Below are 24,649 nucleotides of genomic sequence, written 5' to 3'. Positions count from 1 at the left end.
CATCCAATTCTGGGCGCCGCACTTTTGGAAAGACGTGAGGGCAAAAAAGATTCACGAGAATGGTTCCAGGAATAAGGACTTTCAGTTATGAAGATAGATTGGAGAAGTTAGGACTGTTTTCCTTGGAGAAGGCTGAGAAGTGATTTGATAGTGGTACTCAAAATCATGAGACGTCGGGACAGAGTAGATAGAAAGAAACCATTCCCACTCGTGAAAGGATCGAGGACGAGAGTGCGCAGATTTAAAGTATTTGGTAAGAGAAGCAAAAGTGACATGAGGAAAAACTTTTTCACACAGCAAGTGGTTAAGGTCTGGAATGTGCTGCCTGCGAACGTGGTGGAGGCAGGTTCAATTGAAGCATTCAAAAGGGAATTAGATAGTTATATGAAAAGGAAGAATGTGCAGGGTTATGGGGAGAAGGCAGGGGAATGGAACTGAGAGAATTGATCTTTCAGAGAGCCAATGTGGACACGATGGGCCAAATGGCCTCCTTCTGCACTTAATGATTCTGTGATTCCACAATTGAATGTCTTCTTCTGAAACAAAGAAGGTGTGAAGTAGCCACATCCTGGGTCGTTGTGTGATCACCATGGGAAAGAGACCAGAACACCTCCTACCAGAAGGTAAGAAGTAACTCAGCTTGACCTTAAAAAAGGCAGCCTAGAGAGACTCCAGAAAAAAAGAAAAGCAACATCCAGCTTGTTTTCTAGCAAACCAGAAGGCACATGCTCTGCTGCAGAATCCTACATCTACACCAGCCAGCAGTGAACTAGAGGTGATCCACTGTCTTCAACTGAACTTTCAATCAAGAGAGAAATCTACACTCATCTCAGGCCTGCACCCAATGAGAACTTGATTTCCAAGAGAGTTCAACAGGATTATCGTGACCTCCCCCCCACTAAAAATCATTTTCACCTTTTTCCCTCTGTCTGTTTCTTCTTGTGTGTGTGTGCACAAGCAAATGCGTGAGTGGATGCAATTGCAACAATTTCGGGATAAGGTATATTGATCAATAAAAAATTGATTTTCTGTTTTTAAACGAACAAGAAAACCTGTCACTGTCTGCTTACTTGACAAATAAAACACCAAAGAGATTAAACCCTAATAACAAAACACACTTGCTGCGGTCAGGTGGGGAGCTGAACAGTGGGAACCACCCACACCCCTCACCATGTGGCCCTAACAGGTGGGAGAAATGGAAAAGCATAATATTATTTAAATGGAGAAGGACCGCAGAATGTTGCAGTACAGAGGGATCTGGGTGTCCTTGTACAGGAATCACAAAAAGTTAGCATGCAGGTACAGCAAGTAATTAGGAAGGTAAATGGAATATTGGCCTTTATTGCAAGGGGCATGGAGTATAAAAGTAGGGAAGTCTTGCTACAGTTGTGCAGGGCATTGGTGAGACCGCATCTCGAATACTGTGAACAGTTTTGGTCTCCTTACTTAAGGATGGATATACTTGCATTGGAAGCAGTTCAGAGAAGGTTCACTAGGCTTATTCCTGGGATGAAGTGGTTGTCTTATGAGGAAAGGTTGAGCAGGTTGGGCCTATACTGATTGGAGTTTAGAAGAATGAGAGGTGAACTTATTGAAACATATAAGATTCTGAGGGGGCTTGACAGGGTAGATGCTAAGAGGGAGTTTCCCCTCGTGGGGGAATCTAGAAGCAGGAGGCACAGTTTCAAAATAAGGGGTCTCCATTTAATACAGAGATGAGGAGGAATTTCTTCTCTCAGAGGGTCATTAATCTTGAGAATTCTCTACCCCAGAGAGTCGTGGAGGCTGAGTCATTGAATATATTCAAAGCTGAATTAGACAGATTTTTGATCTATAATAGAGGGTTATGGGGGTGTCAGGCAGAAAAGTGGAGTTAAGGCCACAATAAGATCAGCCATGATCTTACTGAATGGTGGAGCAGGCTCGAGGGGTTAAATGGTCTACTCCAGCTCCTATTTCTTTTATTCTTATGGTCACTGCATCTGCAGCTTGCATAGCATGCCAGATAGCAGGAAGAGGGTGAGTGGGATAATGAGAAGGTACATAAGGCAGGAACATAACGTCATCCTGAATGTTCTTGGTGACACCGGATGCAACAGCCTCAGTAACAGCCAGCACCATGATCCGGAGAACTGTCTCTTCCGGTGGGTTTAATCGAAGCAGGCGAGGCGGTCCCCTGTCGGTCCTCTATTGCTCCCTGTGGTTATGTGCGATCTTATCCTGCAAGAGAGAGGGGAAAATGACCATGTGTGTTGCAACGTGTTTAGGTGATGTACCTTCCATAGCAGAATAGTTGGTGGTATGTGGAAGAAGGAGAGATAGGTGTGAGGCTGTCAGCATTAGTACATGTGTGAGGGTGAGGTGGAGCATGTGAATGTTAGGCATGAGTGCTGAGTGTCAGGGAGTGCTGCTGGATGCGCAGTGCATTGAGCAGTGTGAGATGTTGGTGGAGTGGTGGGTAGGGGATGTCATGTGAAGATACATTCACTGACCTTGACCGTCCCCGTGAGCTCACTGAACTTTTTCCGACACTGAGGCCAAGTCCTCGGGGCTAGACTCTGGGAATTGACCTCCATGGCCACCTTCTCCCATTTCTTTCTCAGGATGTGCCTTGAGGACCCCTGGTGTCCTACAGGAACATGGCTTCTTTCCTCCTTTCCACTTCAATCGCTAATAGCTCCACAGCCATATCAGCAAACCTCGGAGCCCTCTCCCTTGCCTATTGCTCCATTTGTTGTGCTTTTACTTCCAGCCAAGCAATCCAGGGACAGTTAGAAAAGCTTCTGTTGCAAGAGTGCAGCTCCCCTTTAAGAGGGAAAGGCTGCCTTTAAGAGATCAAGCCAGCCACGCACGCTGCCGGGCTCTTGTTGGGTATGCATCTAGTCAGAAGCCTGTTCTGCAATGGGTTGAACGCTGAAATCATTTAGATGAGGAGGAAGCATGAAGTTTGCATGCTATCTGTCTCGATGGGACCAGGCACACGGTAATCACATCAGAATCCTCATGTCCAAAAATGGACCTTATGCAATTTTCCCCCTATACTATCAGTGAAGTTGCATCAGGTCGCAAGAAACATGTTTCAGTGACCCTTATGAAAATAAAAAAGACAGAGGCTTCTCAACCCTGTAGTAAATGCCTCAAAGTAGTTCCCTCATAACACTCAGTATGTAAAACTGTGTGGGCAATTTTAACACCCGTAGGAATGGTAGGAGAGGAGTGGGGCCATGTTAAAACTAGAAAAATTGGAACCCCAACCCAAATGCAGCTCCAACATGGCCACTTCCTGTTTTACTGGAGACTGACTACTTCTACTCTCCAGAGATAGATCTGTCATTTAAATCTGATAATGGGGATGCATGACACAAATGTTTTACAGACTCCCAGGTTTAACACCATGGCTCGGGTTTCTCAGCGCTTGGGAAACTCAGCAGCTGAAGTGAAGTGAAAAAAGATGAGCCAGGTTGAGCAGGAGTGCTTCTCCCCAGCTCCCCAAGCAAACCGGTTTCCCTACCCACAATCAGACCCTGCCCCGTGATTGGACACCACCCCCATCCCCCACACTCTGATTGCGATCACCTTATTGTACAGTTGCCATGCAAACAAAGAGCTGCAGGCGCAAGTTTCCAAAGCAGTCCGGCAGGAGATCTGGTGAAGGTCGATTACAGTTACACAACCTTGGAGATTGTCTCCTTCACTGGTACAAGGAGAGCCCAAAGTGAAGGCTGGAGTGGGTCATGACCTGCACAAGGCCTCCAAAGATACAGCTGAATGACTGAAGATTGTTCTTGAACTACCAAAAAGCGAGACTATTTTTTGCTTTCAGAAGGGTGGAAGATCCAATCTCCATGCTCTATTACCACTTAATCCAGGCACTCAGCGTGACAGCAATAAGCGGCACCAGTGTACAAAACCTGGCCTCAGGAGACTCATGCTTTCTGATCACCACCACCCCAACCCACCATTATCCAACCTCTCCCTCCCTCTCCTCTGCTTGGCAGCTGTGGCCCAGTGCCATTGGTCTTCCCATGTAGCAGCCAGCCTCTCAATCTGGCTGCATGCAGGCTGGGAAACAGAGACAAAACAATATAAATGCGGCCCTGCCATTAACTGCGGCAGGACATCTGCTTTACTTGTATTTCCAGGTTCCTCAGTCAATAAGAACCCCTTTCTCCCCAGTTCCTCCTCACCTCCCTGTAAATATCAGGGCATATATTTTTCTTAGATCAGCAAGAATAAACAGAAAAAGTAAGGCTAAATTCTCTTAAGTGTCAGTGTAATCCTTATTTATTTACATGGAATTACCTAGAAGTTACAGCATGGATGAGGACCATTTGAACCAAACCCTCCAGAGCAGCAAGTAATTCTAATTCATTTACCTATCCTGTTCCCATATCCCTTTATCCCCTTTTACTTCATCCAAATCCAATCTAATCTTGAATGTTGACATAATTTCTGCCTCAACCACTAACCCTTGAAGTAAATTCCACAACGTCACATTCTCAGTGTAAAGACATTTCACCTACTCTCTGTTTTAAGTCTCTTGCATTTTGTTTTGAATCTTTTGCCTGTCATTCGAGACATGGCAACTACTGCAAACAGTCTGCTTCTACCTGCTATATTTTTAAACACTTTCATTATATTGCCCCATGATCTTTGCTGTTCTATTAAAACAAATTCCAATTTTTCCAAGTTTTGCTTTGTCTTGTATGTCCTCATACCAGGGAGCATCCTCATGGGATTGTGTTGTACCCAATTAAAACCTTCAATATCCTTCCTATAGTATAGACCATGATACCGAACACAGTACTTTAACTGAGATCTTAGGGTTTTATAGAGGCTCATCACAACTCTTTGCTTTTATTTTCTATAACTCTGGTGATAAAACCAACAATTACATTAGCCTTTCTAACAGTCTTACCAACATTAGGTGCTGCTTTTAATATGCTATAAATTCCAACTGCTTCCTTTTAGCCCAATTCCCCAACTTTTCAATATCACTTTGCAGTTTCCTTTGGTCTTCTAAAGAATGAACTCTCGCTTAATTTGGTATCATCTGCAAATTTAAACACAATTCCCTTTAGGCTTATATTGAAATCATTGATATACATAGTGAACAGAAGTGGTCCCAGAACTGAACCCTGTGGGATACCACTACCCATTATCAATAACTCGGCAAAACTGCCCTTTACTCCTCCACTGTTTACTCCCTTCTAACCAATTTTAGATCCAGTTTCTTAGCTTCCCCTAGTTCCATATCACTTAATCTCCCATATGGTTCATTGTCAAAGGCTTTCCTCAAGTTCATGCACCCGACACTGACCACATTTCCTCCATCTGTCATGTCCGTTACTTCCTCAAAAATTCTGGCAGGATCGTCCCTTTTGAAATCCATGCTGGCTACTTCCAACTATTTTCTCTTTACCTAGATTGCTCCTTGGAGATGTGAAGATACCAAGTCTAGTTGTAACTCTTGCATTTTTCTGTACTCGAAGTGGGGAATTATCCGGACAGACAATCGAGTATTTGGCTTAAACTTGATGCAACCTGACAAACTCTCGGGGTCAAATTGGTCGATGGCAGCAGCGTGAAAGGGCTTGAAGCAAATTGGCAGCCGATTTTACACCTTTCAACTGAAGTTCACGGAAAACGCCTTTCCCAGTCTCACTGTCACTTTGACATGGTTCGAAATGAAAAATCTTGGCAATAATTTCCAAATCAATGAAAAACTGGCTGCCCATTGACTACAAGCATAGTTCGCGCTGTTGCTCTAAAACCAATTTCACCCACTAAACTTCTTAAAAATATAAATGTGGATAGTTCTACATCCTAAAAGTCCGCACAGTAAAATATTGTAAGATTAAGATCAATTAAAATAAATATTTGAAATATTCCGCTTATTTTCAATCATTTACAGTTTCAATTCGCAGTGGGGGAGGAAAACCGTTAAGCGAAGTGTTTCTGCTTCCTTCCCTTGGCTGCGATTCAAAGTAAAAACCAAACCACAAAGGCCTCCACCTCTCTCATGTTCCTTGATATTTGTGAATGCCAGAATTTAGTTTTCAACACCTCAAAACAACCAAATCTTATGAGGATTTTAACTATTTTTAAGTAAAGTCGAATACATTTTCTATGTAAAAATATTAGTTTCGCCCTCCAAATTAGAAAGCTAACTAATCTTTTCCCTCTTCTTGATCAATTAATGTCTCCATACACATGTCTGTTTCCTTTTAGTCTTGAAATCATTAACTCGACGGCAGCTCAAGTGTTGGCCACTTCCTCCAAGTCCCGTGTGGTTCAATTACATGGCGCACTGGGTCCTGAGTCACAGAATTAGCCAAAAATAATATCACAGGACTGCATTTCTGATCTCATAGAATAGAAATCATAGAACGTTTAAGGCACAAAAAGAGGCCACTTGGCCCATCGTGTCTGTGCCGGCCGAAAAATGATCCACCCATTCTAATCCCACCTTCCAGCATTTGGTCGTAGCCCTGCAGATTACGGCACTTGAGGTGCATATCCAGACTCCTTTTGAACGAGTTGAGGGTTTCTGCCTCAACCACTCTTTCAGGCAGGGAGTTCCAGATCCCACCACCCTCTGGGTGAAAAAACTTTTCCTCATCTCCCCTCTAATTTTTCTAACAATCACTTTAAATCTATGCCCCTCGTCACTGACCTCTCTGCTAAGGTGAATAGGCCTTTCACCTCCACTCTATCCAGGCCCCTCAAAATTTTGTACATTTCAATCAGATCTCCCCTCAACCTTCTCTGTTCCAAGGAGAACACCAGCCTATCCAAGCTTTCCTCATAGCTGCATTTTTCCAGTCTTGGCAGCATCCTCATAAATCTCCTCTGTACCCTCTCTAGCACAATTACATCCTTTCTGTAATGAGGTGACTAGAACTGCACACAGTATTCAATTTGTGACCTAACCAATGGGTTATACAGTTCCAGCATAACTTCCCTGCTCTTATATTTTATAACTCAGCCAATAAAAAACATTCCTTATGCCTTCTTAACCACCTTATCGACCTGTCCTGCTACCTTCAGGGATCTGTGGACATTCACTCCAAGGTACAAACACTTCCTCTACACTTCTCAGTATTTTCCCATTAATCATGTATTCCTTTGCCTTGTTTGACCTCCCCAAATGCATCATCTCACACTTCTCCGGGCTGAATTCCATTTGCCACTTTTTTGCCCATCTGACCAGACCATCAATATCTTCCTGCAGCCTACAGCTATCCTCCTCGCCAATCTTCATGTCATCTGCAAACTTCTTGGACATACCCCTTACATTTACATCCAAATCATTAATATATACTGCAAAAAGCAGGGGACCCAGTACTGATCCCTGTGGAATATCACTGGAAACAGCCCTCCAGTCGCAAAAACACCTGTCAACAATTACCCTTTGTTTCCTGCCACTGAGCCAATTTTGCATCCACCTTGCCACATTTCCCTGGATCCAATGGAATTTTATTTTTTTAACCAATCTGCCATGTGGGATCTTGTCAAAAGTCTTGCTAAAATCCATGTAGACCACATCAACTGCGCTACCCTCATTTATCTTCCTTGTTACTTCTTCAAAAAATTCGATCCACTTGGTCAGACAAGATCCTCCCTTAACAAATCCATGCTGACTATCCTTGATTAACCTGTGCCTTTCTAAGTGACAGTTAATAGATTTCAATAATTTGCCCACTACTCAGGTTAGACTGACTGGCATTTTTGGTATAGGAATGTGCTGAGTGCAGGTCAGGTGCCTCTTCACAAGGTCGTGGAGTGTAACATTGGAAGGAGTCAGCCTTGTGTTGCTCTCATACACTTCATTGCAGGCACTTGGTTCAATCATTCTCTCAGCTATCAGTGATATCTAACTCAGACGTGGGGGTTGATATATAGAAGGAATTTAAGACACTTAGCAAAAAAAGTAAATCTCAATCAGACCCATTCCCTAAGAAAACCAGTTTAATTTAAAGTGGCTTCATTAAACTATATCATTTTGAAAAAGTCATCCAACTGATTAAGGTACCATCAATATCAATAAAGACACAGTAAGAACAATGAACAACTAGATTTCCCTTGAACAGGAAACACTTTTCTGAGAGAAATTACACAAAATGGTATTGTGTAGTTTTATCTGGTATCAGTTCTCAATAAGAACCATATTCTAATATATCAGAACTAGCAGGGACTCGCAAAACGTTTGTGGTCAAATTAGTATCTTTATTTCAACGGTACTTCTTTAAATACAGGATTTTTATAGTTATTCTTTCATCAAGATTTTAACAGAATTAAAACTTCTCACTCTGGAAAAAGCCACATAAAGCTGTCCATGTGAAAAAACAGGCCTAGGATATAAATACAAATGTTGTCAAGAGTTTGGCCTTATAACTTGTTTATAGTAATAGAATATGAAAGTCTAATTGGGAACTGTTTTCTCCCGAGTTGAAAAGGCAGGTTTACATCTGATGGGCTCAATACTATTTGAGGAATAAACACGCTTTGCTTGAAATTTGCCTGTTATAATTTTAGCATCTCTCATCGATGAACACAGCCTCCTAACTAACAATCGTTCCCTTGCAAAATCCTTGTTTAGGATTCAAGTTTTGTAGCAACATTGGGCTGGAGTTTGTGGAGGAGGAGGGGCTCCCAGCCCCAGACAAAAAGGTGGGGGGAATCCCACCTCGGTCTTTTTGCGCCCCCCAGGCTCGATCTTATGTTGTTCCGGAGGCAAAGTTTCTGGCGCCAGGATCTCCGTCCCTTTAAAGAGGGGGATCCCGCCTCCAAGCGCTGTCGGCTCAATCACAGGGGCAGCAGTACAGCAGTATCGGCAGCACCACTGGGACCCTGGACTTCAGCCATGTGAGGCGAGGTCGCCAGAGCCAGACTGGAAGGCCCTGCGAGGGGGGTTGGAGGGTGGTCATAAAGTTCGGGGGAGGAGGGTCCTGGGAGGTGTATTGTTTCCCAGCTGGGGGCCCCCTTCAGCCACAGATTGCTCACGGAGGAGAGAGCGGCAAGGTGGCAACAGGCCCTCTGCAACCCCCGCCACCCATCGCAATTCTATGGGCCTCCCGCCTCTGATCTGGCCTCAGGGGGGGCCATAAAACCCAGTCCATTATAAACGCTCATTCCTAGAGTCAAAGTTTGTGCGGAGGCATGCCCATTGGATTAATCTGTGTAGAAACTCTGGAGGGTATAGATTGTTATCATCATCTTCGTCTATAGAATCAACACTGATGCATTCTTTTACTTCACCTGACAGCTTTTCTAAAACTTATTCTTTCAAATCTGGTGAATCTTAATTTTTAGCACAAGGAATAGCTTTCAAATAATAACTTGTATCAAATAATTGTCCCTGCCATTTTGCCATATTTAAACAATTCCATCAACCCATCCACCCCTCCCATGCCATCTGCTTCGTTCCATGCCATTTCATCCGTGTCATGCCATCCATTTCATGCCATCTCCATCCCACTCTTGTCAGCCCCATTCCTCCCATCAATCCCATCCCATCCTTCACGGAAACAATCTCTCCAACCTTATCTTCCACTGTTTTTGTTCTCCTCCAACACCCCTGCACCTCCCCCCCACCCCCACTTCTGTCACTACTTACTACCTAGGCAGAATGAGTTTTACAGGGATTAATATTTTTTTTTTGCATTTTTAGCCCCTCCTTTCTTGAAGATAAGGAATGATAAGTGTTTAATGGGCATACATATGCAATTGTATCCTTTCCTGAGATACTACTGTTCTCTAAAGGCCTGCTCGGGTCAGGAAAAAGAACTCAACCCGGCCCATGTCTTTCCATTTTTTTCCCACGCCTGACCCGACCCCAACCCAACCCAAACCCAACCCAACCATAGTGCACTCACCGTACTTACCACTTTTGGATGGATGGAATGGAAGGAAGCTGCACTGCTGCAGCATGAGCGCGACAACGTCATAGAGACGCTCAGTCACTCACTGCGCAGACTCAAAGTCTGTGGAGTACTGTGTGTCCCTGACCCGGACCCAGCCTGAACTGGACCCGGCCCGAACCCGACAGCCGGACCTGGAAGAGCAACCCAACCCAAACCCGACACATGTCATCAGGTCCCGTCGGATTCGGGTCGGGTAGCAGGCCTTTACTGTCCTTTAGGGCAACAGTTCTCAAACTTGTTCGGTTCAAAGGCCCCTTTTCAAATGGATTCATAATCATGGAGCCCCGATCTAAATTATAATACCATATACTAAACAAAATATGAAAATGCTGCCTGCAAAGAGTTTTTTTAATAATGCTTTTAAGAAAACAGGTATTTACTTACAGATATCAGTGAGATGGGTGTGCCTGCTTCTCATTGCAGAGTCTGTCTATCCTTGGGGTTATGTTTGACAATGACACTTGTAAATGATAGTCAGCTACTTTATCCAATCGTTGCAGAGCAATGATTGGTCTCTCACCAATCTCTCACTGAAAAAGGGCCGGGATCATTTTATGAAGTTTTACAAGCATATATTACAGATTTATGTATATATTTTATATTTATATATATATAAAACATATATATATATATATGTTCAAGTTTGTAAATTACAATAATTAAAAATTGACTATAGATAGATGCACTCCTGAGCTGTTTCCATTGGTTGAAGCCTAAGCCTAGTTCTAACAGTATAGTTCTACCTATTCCTCTCCACAAACTGGATGTAATGTGTCGTATGATTCACATATCGAAGAACCACTAAATGGTGAATCTCTATTCCTGTCTGGTGCTTTCCAACCAATCAATGCATAGAGAGGTGCTGCTTATCAAGGTTGGTGGCTGATGTCGGGGAGGGGGTGGTAATTATTGGTGATAACATTTCATTTATTGCTATTGAAGCAGTCTCCATTTAGAAACCTTTGCACTTCAATACGTCTCGTATGAAACTTGTAACAGAGACTGTTGAGTTCGCGGACCCCCTGAAAAGTTTTTCTGGAACCCCAGGTGTCTGCAGACTCCAGTTTGAGAACCACTGATTTATGGAAGGAAAGCTGCCGTCACTCCCTCCTCTGACCTATATGTGATTCCACTCCCACACCAGGCTAGTTGACTCTTAGCTGCTCTCTGAAGTGTCCAAGCAAACCAGTCAGTTGTATCCAAATGCTACAAAGAATGAGAAGACATTCACCTCATAGGCTGCAGCAGTTCAAAAAGGCCCAGAAACACCGTCTCAGGGTAAATAGGGATGGGCAATAAAAACCGGCCAAGCCATTGACACCCATAACGCAAAAATGAATTTAAAAAGAGAAAGAAACTCCAGCCCTCAATGTTGGCGACTATATCGTTGTGGATGGCATCACATTATTTTAATCAGCTACCATTTTACTGGCCTCATCTTAACAACTATATAACAAAAACATTGCCCCAAAAACATGCAGCACAGCCATGCCTCCCAACAGCAAAGCATCTCACAGGTGCCTTTACGCTCTCAAAGAGTTCTCATATTCCATCATGACTGACATGATATCCTCTTTGTACAGGACTGAGACACCTTGGGTGGATTGCCGTAGGAAATCTTATTCCTAAGACCTATGAATTAATTTTACACAAAGAATTATTTAAGATCGTTAAAAGACAGTGCTGTTGCCAAAGCGTTTAGATGATATAAATGTACGGAGATTACTGTTATTTAAACTTTGAGATTGCAACCATGAAATTGCTTAAAGATATTCAACTATTATATATTTAGTTAAATACAAACAGACTGTGACATTCATTGAAAGAGGTTTCATTCAGTTTGGATCAGTATTTTAATAACAGTAGTTGTCATGGTGGGCAAGGACAGATACCTGTCATTGATTCATGGAAATGTCTTCATTGATAGATTAATAATTGTGAAGTAATCACAATATGTTTATCAAGTGATAATTACTGATTGCAGAAAAACTATCTGACCAACGCACATTTGTAATATAATAACCTATCATCACTTACACTGCAGGACACATAGCCAGCTGGTCAGCACAGGTCACTAAAGGATGTTCTAAGTGTTTATGTTGGCTGTTACTTAATGGATTGATAAAAGCTTTTTTGTCTTCTCTATTACACAAGCAAATATACATCTCTCCTTCATAGCTCAGACGTTGCTTATTCATTCTTTTGTATCATTGGAAAGACAGTGGAGAAAGATCACAGCAAAGCACAGATTAGATTTTGTCTGAAATCAGCTCTGATGGAAGGGAACTGCTGCATTCCCAAATCAGTCTTTAATAATGCAGACATGTTAGAAAAAACTCTACTGTAATGAACTTCCTGTCTGCCTCATATTTGGAACGCACTTCTTTTGGTTGCCAGCTATTAGATATTATATGTGAGCAAGCTGGCTTCTATTTATAGCTCACTTCAGTCCATTGTAAGTTCTGCACAACAGCAAAAGTGCTTTCAAAACAGTGTCATGCAGAACCCCCCCCCTCCCCCCCCCACACCTACCAAGAATGAGGCACATTCATTTTGTCATATGAACATTGATTTGAAAACTGCTGCTGAAGTGAAGAAGGGACTTGTTTAAATAAAGAAATCACCAGGCCCTTGGTTGGAAAGATATTGGCATATTAACAGACAGTGCTTGTGGAGACAAAGGGGTTACTTCCCTTATCCAATTTAACCCACAATGGGCTTTGAGCACCAGACATTGAAGGTGAGGGAGCTCAAATTTTAGGATGACTGCTGGGATGGCAGAATCCACAAGCTGGTCACGTGACTAGCCTGCTTGGCAACCTGGTTTTTCTGAATTGTACAAAGAGTTTTGAACAGAGAGACTGCAGTATACTCCTGGACTGAAGAAGACCCCACCTGTCTGGCTCTCCCTCTCTTTCTCACGGCACTCCAAAGTCACTGACGATACATGAACCCCAAGAGAGAAAGGTCTCCTACAGCGAACAAGGTTTAAGAAGAATACTGGGCCCCAACCAAGAGTAAGATCTACCTACAATCAAGGACTCTACAGTGAGCTCGAAGCACCATAACAAAAACCCTCTTGCCTCAAACTTTTCCAATTTATTTTCTTCTGCTCTATCTGCATGTGTGTATCGCGTATGCATGCTAGCATGGGCACGTTGTGTATCCATACGCCTTAACCGAATTAGAGTTTAAGTTTAATTTTAATAAATTTCAACCTTTCTTCTGTAAAACTAAGAAAATCGGTTTGTGCTGGTTTCTTTGCCTTATAATTGGAAAGCAGTGAACAAGGATTCACCAAGGGGGAGCTAAAAACATGGTGTTTAAAAATTAAACCCTGTTACAGTAAGACCAGGTGAAGGCTGAGAGGGATCCCTAGACCCCTTTCTCACCTGGTCATAACAACAGGAAAATGTAATTACTACATCACATAATGAGTATTCTTAAGCTCTTTTATGATGCTGTAAACTAAAAACAAATATAATCAGTATCATGATAAAAAGGGAAGAAATAACCCAATAGGGAGTTAAATTGAGAAGAAATTAAAATGACAGCGTTGGTGCCTGGTTGCATCGTTCAAGGGATGGTTCTGGGTTTCTTTCTTCTTCTATAACTTATATTTAGGTTGGTAAGAAACTGCTCTGCAGCAGACAGTATTAGACCAGAACAAACCAAGTACAAAACATCACTTCATACTACCTAATATCTTAAGGCCAAGTTCTATGTACCTTACAAATACTTGACATGTGCAGTGATATCCATTACTGCATGAGATGTCTGGTGATATCTTATAAATGTTTGAAAAAGCCAGTAATACCCTGTGAAAATTTGAAGTATTCAGTCATATCATGTGAATATTATTTGAAATATTCAGTTGTATCATGAATATTTGAAAGGTCCAGTCATATTCTGGGACTGAAATGTTCAGTGATATCTTAGGAAGTTAACAATACCTACTTTATATTTGATATAGCAGTGAAACCTGCCTTACTGAGCTGTACGGATGGATTGTTTGTAAGATGCACTGTGCATCAATTCAGTGCTGGTGCTGAAGGGAGACATCTTCTTCCAAATGGTAACTGTTAACCTCACTGCAGCTTCCAATTAAATTACTTGACAAAGGCCATCCATAAAACTTAAATCCTTTGGTCTAGAGAGATTACCGTGCCATTCTTAGTTATCAGGCTTAGTCTTCAGCTTTGGCAGAAATATATTTTATATATTTTTGGCTGCCAAAGCCAAACATGATTCTCACAATTTTTTTAATGTAACTTTTTCTTTCTCATTGAATTTTTTCACAAAAAAATGGAACTACAGCATTTGTTCTTGTAAGCAGATGTAGACTATCCAAGTACAGATCAGATAGATGCAATTAACTGAGCAGATTTTGCATGGCGGAAAGTCACAGGCTAACATCCTGTAATTCTGACCCCAAGCAATATTAACTACATACTAGAAAAACATTAGAGCCACTCACAATAGGAAATAAAACCACTTGCTATATCTCACTGCTGGTAAAATGACTGTTACCTGACCAAAAAATATATAAACCAGGACTGATTTTCAGAAAAGCACAGATAAGTGCAGCGAATGATGTCTGATACTTCAGGATTCCCAATCAATTTTCCCTTTCAAGCAGATTGGAGGCTTTCAATGAAGCCAAATTGCTTTTTATAGCCTTTAGAATTACAGCTACCAGCCAGGAGGTATAATTTTTCCAAAGGAGGGCAGGTGGAAGCTGAAAAATAAACCCAGCAGGTTTTCCCATGATCCAAATAAAATGCTTGCAGGTTACATCTCAAATGAAATCTCAACCTGTTTTTGTTGGAAGTCTTGGGTAAACCTGGCAGAAGTTAGAAAATGTTCTCATTAATGCCAAGGCTGGAATTTTATACCACCCCCCCCCCCCACAAAGATTGGGATGGTGGTGGGGGGGGGAGCGTAAAATTGAGTAGGAGGCTTGGGAGGCCCCTCCGACCTGCTTCCGCCGCCATTTTACGCTTGGTGGCGGTGGCGTAAAATGGCCGGCCTGCCCCAGGTCAATCAAGGTTCTTAACTGACCAATTAATGGCCACTTAGGGGCCTCCGCCGCCGCCACAGAGATTTTACCATTGGCAAGCGGGCGGCCCAGGCCTAAGAAAAGCCGCCTGTAAAAAGTAGGCAGCCTTCTGATGGCCTGTGGGGGGGCCCTCCTTATCAAGCACCCTGTGCCCGACGGAGGGCCACCCCCAATGCCCCAACCACCCCCAACGCCCAACACGCCCCCCCCCTGCACCCCCAATCGACACATCACCCCCGGCAAGGCCCCAAAAACTCACCTCTTTCCCAGGGACATCCTTCCTCTTCATTTTGAAGCTGAGTTGCAGTCCCAGATGTGGCCACCACTACCAGAGGCACTGTTAGGACTAAGAGCTGCCGGCCCGCTGATTGGCCGGCAGCTCCATTAGGCGGGGCTTCCTGCCTCAATGAGGTAGAAAATTCCTCAGACCAATTAAGGGCCCGAGGACCGTAAAATGCAGTCTGGATCCCTAGACCCGACGGAGGCGTGATTGCCACCATCTTTTTGGTCGGTGGACGGCTCCCGTCCGACAAGAGTAAAATTCTGGCCCAAATCTTCCTGATCCTGCGGAGGCGGGTTTGAAGGTGGAACTAGGAGCAAGATCAGAGATAAGGGCATTGAGTCAGCACCCGACACCTTCCTGCCTGCCAGCAATCTTGCCGAGGCAGGTGAACATCAGCAGTGGTGACCCACCTGGCAGCAGCGAGTGGCCAATAATGATCAATTAAAAGTTGATTAGACAGCAGCCAGAGAGAGAAAAAGCAGATCTTGTCAACGCCACACCGGCCGCATGCTGTGTCGGCATGTCAACAGCTCAGCTGAGGCATCTGCACAGTGGGAAGCCATTGTGCAAAGAAAAACTAATGCAGTCATGAGTATAAATAGGGTAGGCAGCAGGGATGAGCCCTTGCATTGTCAAACACCTGCCATGGAGTAGTGGGTGTTTTGATGGTGTATCTGTAGAAAGGGTCAGTGACTAAAAATTGGTTTGACTTGGGCCATCAGAATCAGTCAGGACACCAGGGCTGAGCACTGCACCTTAGTGACATGCACACCCGGACACGAGGTCCACTCACTCAGTCATCGAATGAACCACGGAAGAATAGCACAAAAGAGAACAGTGCAGCAGGCACAGGCAGTGGAGCACCGCAGGCATGTTGGAGGCGAGGCAAGAGGCAGAAGAGGGCACATCCTTCAAAGGAGGGTTTATAGACAACACCTCAGTGCCATAGAAGTCTCAGAGCAGCAGTGTTGTAGAAGGCTGCACCTCTTATGGCAGGTAGTTACGGACATTTGCAGTCTTTTGGATGAGAACCTCAGGCGCTAGGGTGCGGATGGTCACCCTGTGCCCATGGCAGTGAAGGTGACAGTCGTCCTTAACTTCTCTGCCACCAGCCCATTTCAGGCATCAGCTGGGGACATTTGTAGAGTCTCTCAATCGGCCGCACATGCCTGCATAATGCAGGTGGCAGATGCCCTGTATGCAAGGGCATCTGACTACATGGAGTTCACCACAGATGAGGCGCAAAAGGCTTTCGAATTTGTCTCAATGACAGGATTCTCTCAGGTGCATAGCGTGGTAGACTGTACCCATGTGGCCATTCAGATATCGTTGGAGTAGGCGACAGCATTCGTGAATAGGAAAGGCTTCCAATCCCCGAACGTTCAAGTTGTCTGTGACCACCATGAACTCTTCATGTAAGAGTGTGAAAGGATCCTGGGCAGCTGCCACTACTCATTGAATTGTAGGTAGTCTCAGGTGCCTCAACTGTTCAGCCCACCACATTGCATCAGGGGATGGATCCTGGTTGACAAAGGATATCCTATAAAGGCAAGGCTCATGAGGCCAGTGCAGAACCCAATGACGGGCGCAGAGGAACAGTATAACCACTGCCATTGCTCCATAGGGCAAACATCAAACTGATTATAGGGTTTCTCAAGATGTGTTTCAGATGCCTTGATCACTCTGGGGAGCCCTCCAGTACAGATCTACAAGGGTTTCTCGCATAGTGGATGGCTGTTGGATGCAGCGAGGAGAGGAGCTGGAGGTGAGGATGAGGATGAGGAAAGGAGCAGCATCCAGACCAGGCTGCCTATGCTGAGTTTCCTCTGAGGTAGCAGCAGATAAACATACATGACCTTCAAGAGATGCCCTCATCCATGCCAAGTTTTCATCAAAAGGGCTCAGGCTGCAGTCACCACTTTCAGACTTGCCCTGTTTGAGTTATCGGCTGATGAAAGTATTCCCTTTGAATAATCACCTCACCCGTGCTACCTTACCCAGGGTCTTCCCCCTGCCCACAGCCACACATCATATCAGGACAACATATAACCTGCACTTTAGGGCGCTCATGTGCAGACTTTTTAAGATGACCTAAGAGGGAAGACAGTACTCTTATGATTTCAGTGGCAAATGATTCTTTATTCAAATGCTGCATTTGCAAATTTCACAATCAATAACAAAACACCCATGGGTCTTGGTGAAACTACTGTAAATTGAGTGATCATTTATGTGAGCTTCTCTGTGAGTGCTCACCTGTGGCTGAGATCGACGTGGAGGCAGCCTGCTCCATTCCCTGCTCTGGCAAAGGAGATGCCCAAGGCTGCCATCTTCGGGGTTGCCGTGCCCGTGAGGGCTGAACTGCAGACAACGCCACCTGCATATGTGCAGGGGCATCCTTGCTCATGGGGGCAGGAAGCAGCACAATTCTCTGGTAAAGGTGCCAGAGGGCCAGCCTGTGACCATGGGATGCCTTGAGGAAGAGACCCATCGCCAGTAGGCCTGCTTGCCTTAGCCTTTTCAGGGCACAACTGCACTTGGGCACTGTGTCGGAGCAGGAAAGCCCCTGCTAGCGCTTCCACGCATCTGCCTGCTGTCACTACAACGCAACTGTCAAGGCTACTGAGCAATGAAGCCACATTGTGAAAGTCGTTTCGCTGCTTTTGAATCCAATCATTGACCTGGAGTATGAGTCTCCAGGAGGATGGTCACTTTTTTAGTGGAGGTACTCATGCGCTCATTTGACTGAGAGATATCGAGACTCTTGGCATGAATGGACTTCTCCACCTTATGCCCAAGTGCACACACAGCCTCAGCGAACTCTGCCAAATGTCCACACATTTCCCTTTGCTGCTCCACAAGCACCCGCTTTGTGAATGACCCCCGAGGCACAGCATCTCTGGTGACCTGAGCATGGCTGGTGCTATCCTCCACCCTCCAATGGGGACTGCCTCCAGTCTATACTACCTGCTCACATGTGCAGTGCCCCTCAGCCTGTGACAATTATTCCTATATCTGCTCTGGTGGATGGTGTGCTTGTGTCATGTGACAGTGCATCTTCCAAGTGTCGATCGTCCTCTGAGGCATTTGTTGGATTGCCCACTGCCTCCTGCTGTTCCTCCAGCATTGGCCCTGTGATGTAAAGAAAACATAAGTTAATGAATCTGGCATCTCTGCTTCCCTTCCACTTCACAGTTCCTTATTGCTTACAATATTCAAAGTCTACATGTAAGATTAAATAGGTGGTATCTGGTCCAGAACAGTACCATTTTTCATGCATAAGGGGCTGGATTTTGTGGAGCAGGTGGGTCTCCCGGCTCCGGGCCGAAAAGGCGGGGGGAGCCCTGCCTCAGCCTTTTCACCCACCACCCTGCCCCCACCCTCCACCTTCCCAGAGCGATACTCGGCTTGTGAAACTTAGAGATTAAAAGACCAGGATCCCCGTCCCTTTAAAAATGGGGATCCTCCCTTCAAGAGCTGCCAGCCAATCAGTGGGCTGTCAGTTCAGCAGTATTGGCAGCGCTATTCGGAGTGGTGGCCACTGCCAGTACCGCAGAAGTTTCAAACCCAGACCCAGCGCTGGAACCCCCGTAACTCAAGTAAATGAGGCAGGGTCACCAGGACCAGTCCGTAAGGCCCCAGTGAGGGAGGTCCCCCCCCGCCCCAGGTTGTGGGTGTAAAGGGGTAAAGTGACTCCTGGCGTGGGTCCGCTGTGGGCCACAGATTGCCCAATAGGCGTCCTCCCTGCGTGGCAGAAGCACCCCCCGCCACTGGTAAGATTCCAGCAGCAGCGGGAAGAGGCCCTTAATAGGCCGTTCATTGGCCACTTAAGGGCCTCTGGGTGGGAAGGCTGTCATCGGCCTATCGTACCCCTGGGAAAATTGCAATTGCCAGGGCCTCCTCCTCCTCCATTGGAGTCAGGACAGCTATGTGAGCAACTCCATCCCTGCTGCACCTCCTCTCCTGGGTGTTGTGTGCTCTTTTCCTGCAAGGTGAATAAGAGGAATTTCATAAATGCTAGTCTTCTCATCATTCCCTAAGATGGGAATATGCCAAAGAATACCTCACATACTATTGATGTCTTCCTGCCATCGTCAATTCTTCCATGGGTGGCCGTGCTGCTAACGCCTCTTTTGTTCACTGCATGGCCCAGGGCGCATAAGCCTCAGTATTGCTGGAATATGTAATAGCTGGAGATTTGAAGTGCTGGGGTCAGCAGTGCTCAGCAAGCCTGCACTTTTGGCACAGGCACAGGTCATGTCACTCACCTTGTAAGACCTCAGAAGGTCATTGAACTGCTTGTGATACTGGATCCATGTCCTTCTGATGACACCACAACTGGAGACTTCCTGAGCTACCTCCAGGCAAGCCTGCTTCATTATAGCAGCAAACCGCCTCCTCCCACTCTCAGGAAAAAGCAGATGACTGCAGACCCTCACCACCTCCACCATTACCTCAAGGGAGGCGTCAGTGATTCGTGGTGCTGCCCTTCCATACCTGCCCTCCATTCTGCTCTTCTTGGGCGTTACACTCAGTCAACAGGTTAAACTCTGTCAAGGCACACAGCAAGCTGGAGCACCCCACTTTAAATAGGCAGCATTAATTGGACAGCAAGTGTGGAGATGGCATCATAGTTGGCCATCTCTCGGAAGATTCGCCATGCCACAACTCTGACTCCTATGAGGTCAGGACCCAGAAATGGTTCCAGTGCCTGAAAATATATTATTAGCAGAAGATTCCACCCATCAGGTCAGACCATTTAATAAAGGAGAGTAGGGGATATCATGAAATTGATTTAAATTTACACACGCGAGTTCTGAAGCAGATCTGACTTTGTTGCATATCCTCCACAGATACTTCAGTTCTTGGCGTTTACTGCTCACCAGGGATTGGGTTGGCTCTAAAACCAACAGCAGTTTGATTTGCAGCATAACCCGGCTAAATTACGGGTGCCAAATTGGTGCCAGTGCACAGCAGGCTGGTGTCAGAAGTTGGTTTCCCAGATGCAATGATGTGGGCCCAAGCCTGTGTAACCCACAGCTTTAACAGAAGAACATAGTGAAATGACATGGCCAAAGACATCGGGCTGAATTTTTGGGCCTCACAGAAATCAGGAAAAGAGGTGGGGTGCGGGGGCAGGGGGGGTATTGAATGGGGGCGGAGGAGCAGAATACTGCCGCCGGTCGTTGTATCAGTTTCAGGATGTGGTTCCTGGCGCCGGCAATGTTAACCAGGGCAGCGGAAGGGTGCCCTCCCAATTGAGGCCAATTAAAGTGGTTTATAATCTCATTAAACGCTTGTTGGAGAGTAAGGGTGGAATTTTGAAGCGGGCATATGGGTTTCATGAGGTGTCTGTTGCAGATCAGCTGAAGGGGGGGGGGGTGGGCACAGAGTGGCATTGCCCCGGCCCCATAAGAGGCACAACAGGGCAAAGGGGGCTCAGCACTTGGTAAGGAGGTGCCCTGAGCGCTGCACAGGTGGTACAGAGAGTGGGCACTCAGCACTCAGGCATTGACAATTGGGCAGCCACCTGTCCAAAAGGAAGGCTGCAGCTGGCAATGGGGGCACAACTTTCAGATTGTGGGGCAACACTCTCTGCAGGAAAGGAGGAACCCCAAGCAGCAGGAGGGCATGGGAGAAGAAAGGGGCAGGAAGACAATGGAGGCCATACCCCCAATACAGAATCTACCACTGAAGATGGAGCTATTTGGAAGTAACCGAGACCTCGTGCCACAGGAGGCAGCAACTCTCTAGGCAGATGGTGACAGAGGTCAGTGTCCACATCGCTGAAGACCTTGCACCTCACAGCACTGGTCACCATGCTGTGCTAGTGGCAGTTAAGGTCACTGTGGTCTTGAACCTCTTTGCTTCTGGCTTCTTCCAAGGATCAGCTGTGGACCTTAGTGGCATTGCACAGACAGCTGCACACCACTGCATCTCAATGGTCAATGATGTCCTATATGCCACAGCTGGACAGTACATTTATTTCATGACAGACACGGCCTCACAGGAACAGAGGGCAGTGAGGGCTTCACCGCCAATGCTGGATTCCCCCGAGTGCAGGGCATCATCAATTGCCCCCATGTAGCAATCATGGCTCCCAGTGACCAGGCAGTGAGATCCATCAACAAGAGGGGTTTCCACACCATCAACGTTCAAATGGTCTGCGACCATAAGAACTTCCCCCGTGTGTGTGCCCGCTTTCCTGGCAGCTGCCATAACTCCTTTATCCTCCAACAGTCCAGGCTGCCTTAGATTTTCACTCCAACCCCTAAAGTGCGCAGATGGATCCTAAGGGACAAGGAAAAGCTCTTGAAAAGATGGCTACTGACCTCTCTACAGGAGCTCCAGACAGAGGCACAGAGGGAATGCAACCAATGCCACCTGCTCACTAGGACAATCATTGAGCAGGCCATCAGGCTTCTGAAGGGGGTGATTCTGGTGCCTGGACCAGTCGGATGGTGCCCTCCAATACCTTCTTGCAAGGGTCTTGGTCACTGTGGCATTCTGCTGCGCTGTCTATAACATGGCCTTCCAGAGAGGTATGGACCTTGAGGACCTGGAAGGAGACAGCTCATCAGGGGAGAAACAGGAACAGGAGGTAAGAGAGGAGAAAGAAGAAAGGGAGGGAAATGGCACTGAACAGAGGTGCCCCTGCTGCACGGTGAGGTGGCCTCCTCTTGCCACTCTCTCAAAAGAGGACCTCCCTCCTCTCCCTCACGGCCTCCAACATTAGATCCAGATTAGCATCGATGAAGCAAAGAGCAGCCCTGCCCCAGGTGCCACAGCCCTCTGACTCCCCTGTGACATTTCGCCTCCCTCGGGTGAAGTGGACAGCTTTGACACATTAAGCAGACTCTCTCAGGACAACCAGCAGCCTCAGTGATGGATTCTGTGGGGAATCTAAATGAGGCTCACACTTCATCTGACCTGCCTCTGTTCCTGATCCCACTGCTGTCATTGGACAGGGAACCCGTCTCCATACAAATTCAGGGCTCACCCAAGCGAAAATCTTAACTCTAATCAGTTTCCCAAAGGAGGTGGGTTTTTGACCCGAAAACAAACCCGGCTCCGGTTTCCCACCTCTGTAGCAAAAATTCAGCCCATTGTGTCCACGAATAATAAAATTAAAACAATTTACAATGCAATAGATGTTGGCAAAAGTACATTTTAATGTGATGCAGAAAGCTGGTAAATTGTACTGTATTTTCAATTATTGTGAGTAACATGGAGTTGGATTTTATCAGCCCCAGGGTCAGGCTGGGAAGTGGGTGGGCCCATAAAAAGGCAAAGACAGGCAGGGATTGGAGTGCTGTCATCTTCCTGCACCTTGCCATCTTGCCAGTGGCAGGCAAGGTGGCAGATGGCCCTCTTGCCCAGGGCCGACTGAGACATTTAAATGGCCAATTATGGGCCTCTTGCTGCCACTGCAGCACTACAGCAGCACATGGGCCTCCGCCACATGGGGAAACCATCAGTAAATCTTCCCAGGCATCCCAGCAGGCTCAGGGTTGGGAGATTGCCTCCTATTCAGGTACAATTTGGCCCATACAGGGGCTCCCCGGCAGCAAAGGCCACCCCACCCCATGGCAACAGCGCCATCGGTCCTCACCAAAAAACCAACCTCCACCATTGCCACAGCCTGCCTCACTGGCCCCAGCACTCCCAAACTACACTTACTTGATTGGGACCCTTCCATGGCATCCATCCTTCCATGGCATCCTCTTCTTCCAGATGCAGTCCCAGCAGTGGCCACCAATCCCATTGGCACTGCTGGAACTGCTCAGCTGCCAGTCCTCCAATTGGCCAGCAGCTCCTGGGGGTGGGTATGTTAGAGAAATCTCCAAGCCTGTTTGTGAAGAAGACACTGAGACTAGGATGCTTTGGTGGAGATTGTTTATTGCTTATCAGAGAACTTACTTCTGCTCTCCAAACAACACCTCCAGCCAGTGCTAGCTGGCTCTTCTTTATATATATACACACTTGAATACAATTAACTAATTAACACCCAACACCTGTTCACCCTATTATCTTGAATTACCAGGTATTTATCATCCATTAACTGAACTTCAGACCCTAACAGGGCGGGCAGCCATCCTTAAAAGGGACAGCAGCCCCAACAGCAAACAAGTTCATTGTCTGCCCCCCTTAAAATGCAGCTCCAGGTCCCACAGAATGCAGAAGTGGGGTTACCCGCCCCCCACACCGTCCGCTTTCGGGCCTGTCATTGGGACCCCGCCACAAGAACAGAATTTCAACCATGATCTCCTCATACAGTGACTATCTTGTATTCTGCAGAGAAAGCAGAATATACAGAGGAAGCAGTAGTGCATTAAGTAAATCAAGTCTCTGACAGTACTGGAAAACAAAATGTCTTTCAGTCCCTGACATGTCTGCAATCTGAAACCTACACAACATCCCCTTTGCTAAAGTTCAGGCTTGTCACTGTGACAAATTGTAATTTTGTCAACTAAAATGGAAGGTAATATGTAGCATAGCACCCTTTAAAAAACAGTGTCGCAACATTTTTTTAGTACTTTAACCGAAAGAATGAACGCTTGTGGCAATATAATATCACAAGGCTACAGTGAATTGGTTCTCCAACATATTGTGCCATGATGTGGGATGATACAGGTCCATGCCCATGAGGATACTGTCACTTTAAGGGAGACGGAAAGCAGCATTCATATGCATCGTGTTATGAAGGTGCTTCTGTTTTTTGTGAAAAATATTTTTTAAAGGAATTCATAGTCAAACTGAATAAAAGTTGGACCAGTGTTTTTTCAAGAGAGTCATCAAGAGGACACTGAAAAAACTGGTTTGGCAACAATGTTTACTGGTTGTCACATGACTCAAGTTAAAAATAGAATAGAAACCCTGGTAACAGGGGAAGAAGTTGGCAGAGAAATGACAGGCGCCCTTGATATGACAAGCCCGGGAGCAGCAGCATGCACCTGAAAGGACAGAAAACTCACAAGTATTTGGTTGTAGTGTCAGGAATGAGATAAAGTTAGCTTCTGTTGCTGAAGGAGAGAAGATCACAACCCAGCTCGCTTTCCGGCAACTCTCTAAAAGACCCTAAGGAGACCACTGTGTCAATTCATCTCATCTCCTGTCTTTGAAGGAAGCCTGCTAGATTAATTCTCAATGCCGCCTGGAAAGAATTGTTCTAAAAGATCTCAGTGACCTGTCTACATGGACTCAGAAGTTAGACTGTATGCCAGTTTTGGAACACAACATATCTCATCTGCTGTTTTTTTTTTCAGGAATGAGCAAGTATGCAGCCCAAGTGTTTTTTTGTCTGTAACAGAGTTCGGAATTTATAAAAATAGCTTTTATTTTTCCAGTTAACTGGTGTATGTATGTATGTGTGTGTGAGTGTGA

The sequence above is a fragment of the Heterodontus francisci genome, chromosome 2 (genome assembly GCF_036365525.1).
Source record: "Heterodontus francisci isolate sHetFra1 chromosome 2, sHetFra1.hap1, whole genome shotgun sequence".
In the NCBI taxonomy this organism is placed as follows: Eukaryota; Metazoa; Chordata; class Chondrichthyes; order Heterodontiformes; family Heterodontidae; genus Heterodontus; species Heterodontus francisci.
The sequence above is the reverse complement of the archived record's forward strand: the minus strand, read 5'-3'. Positions refer to the sequence as shown.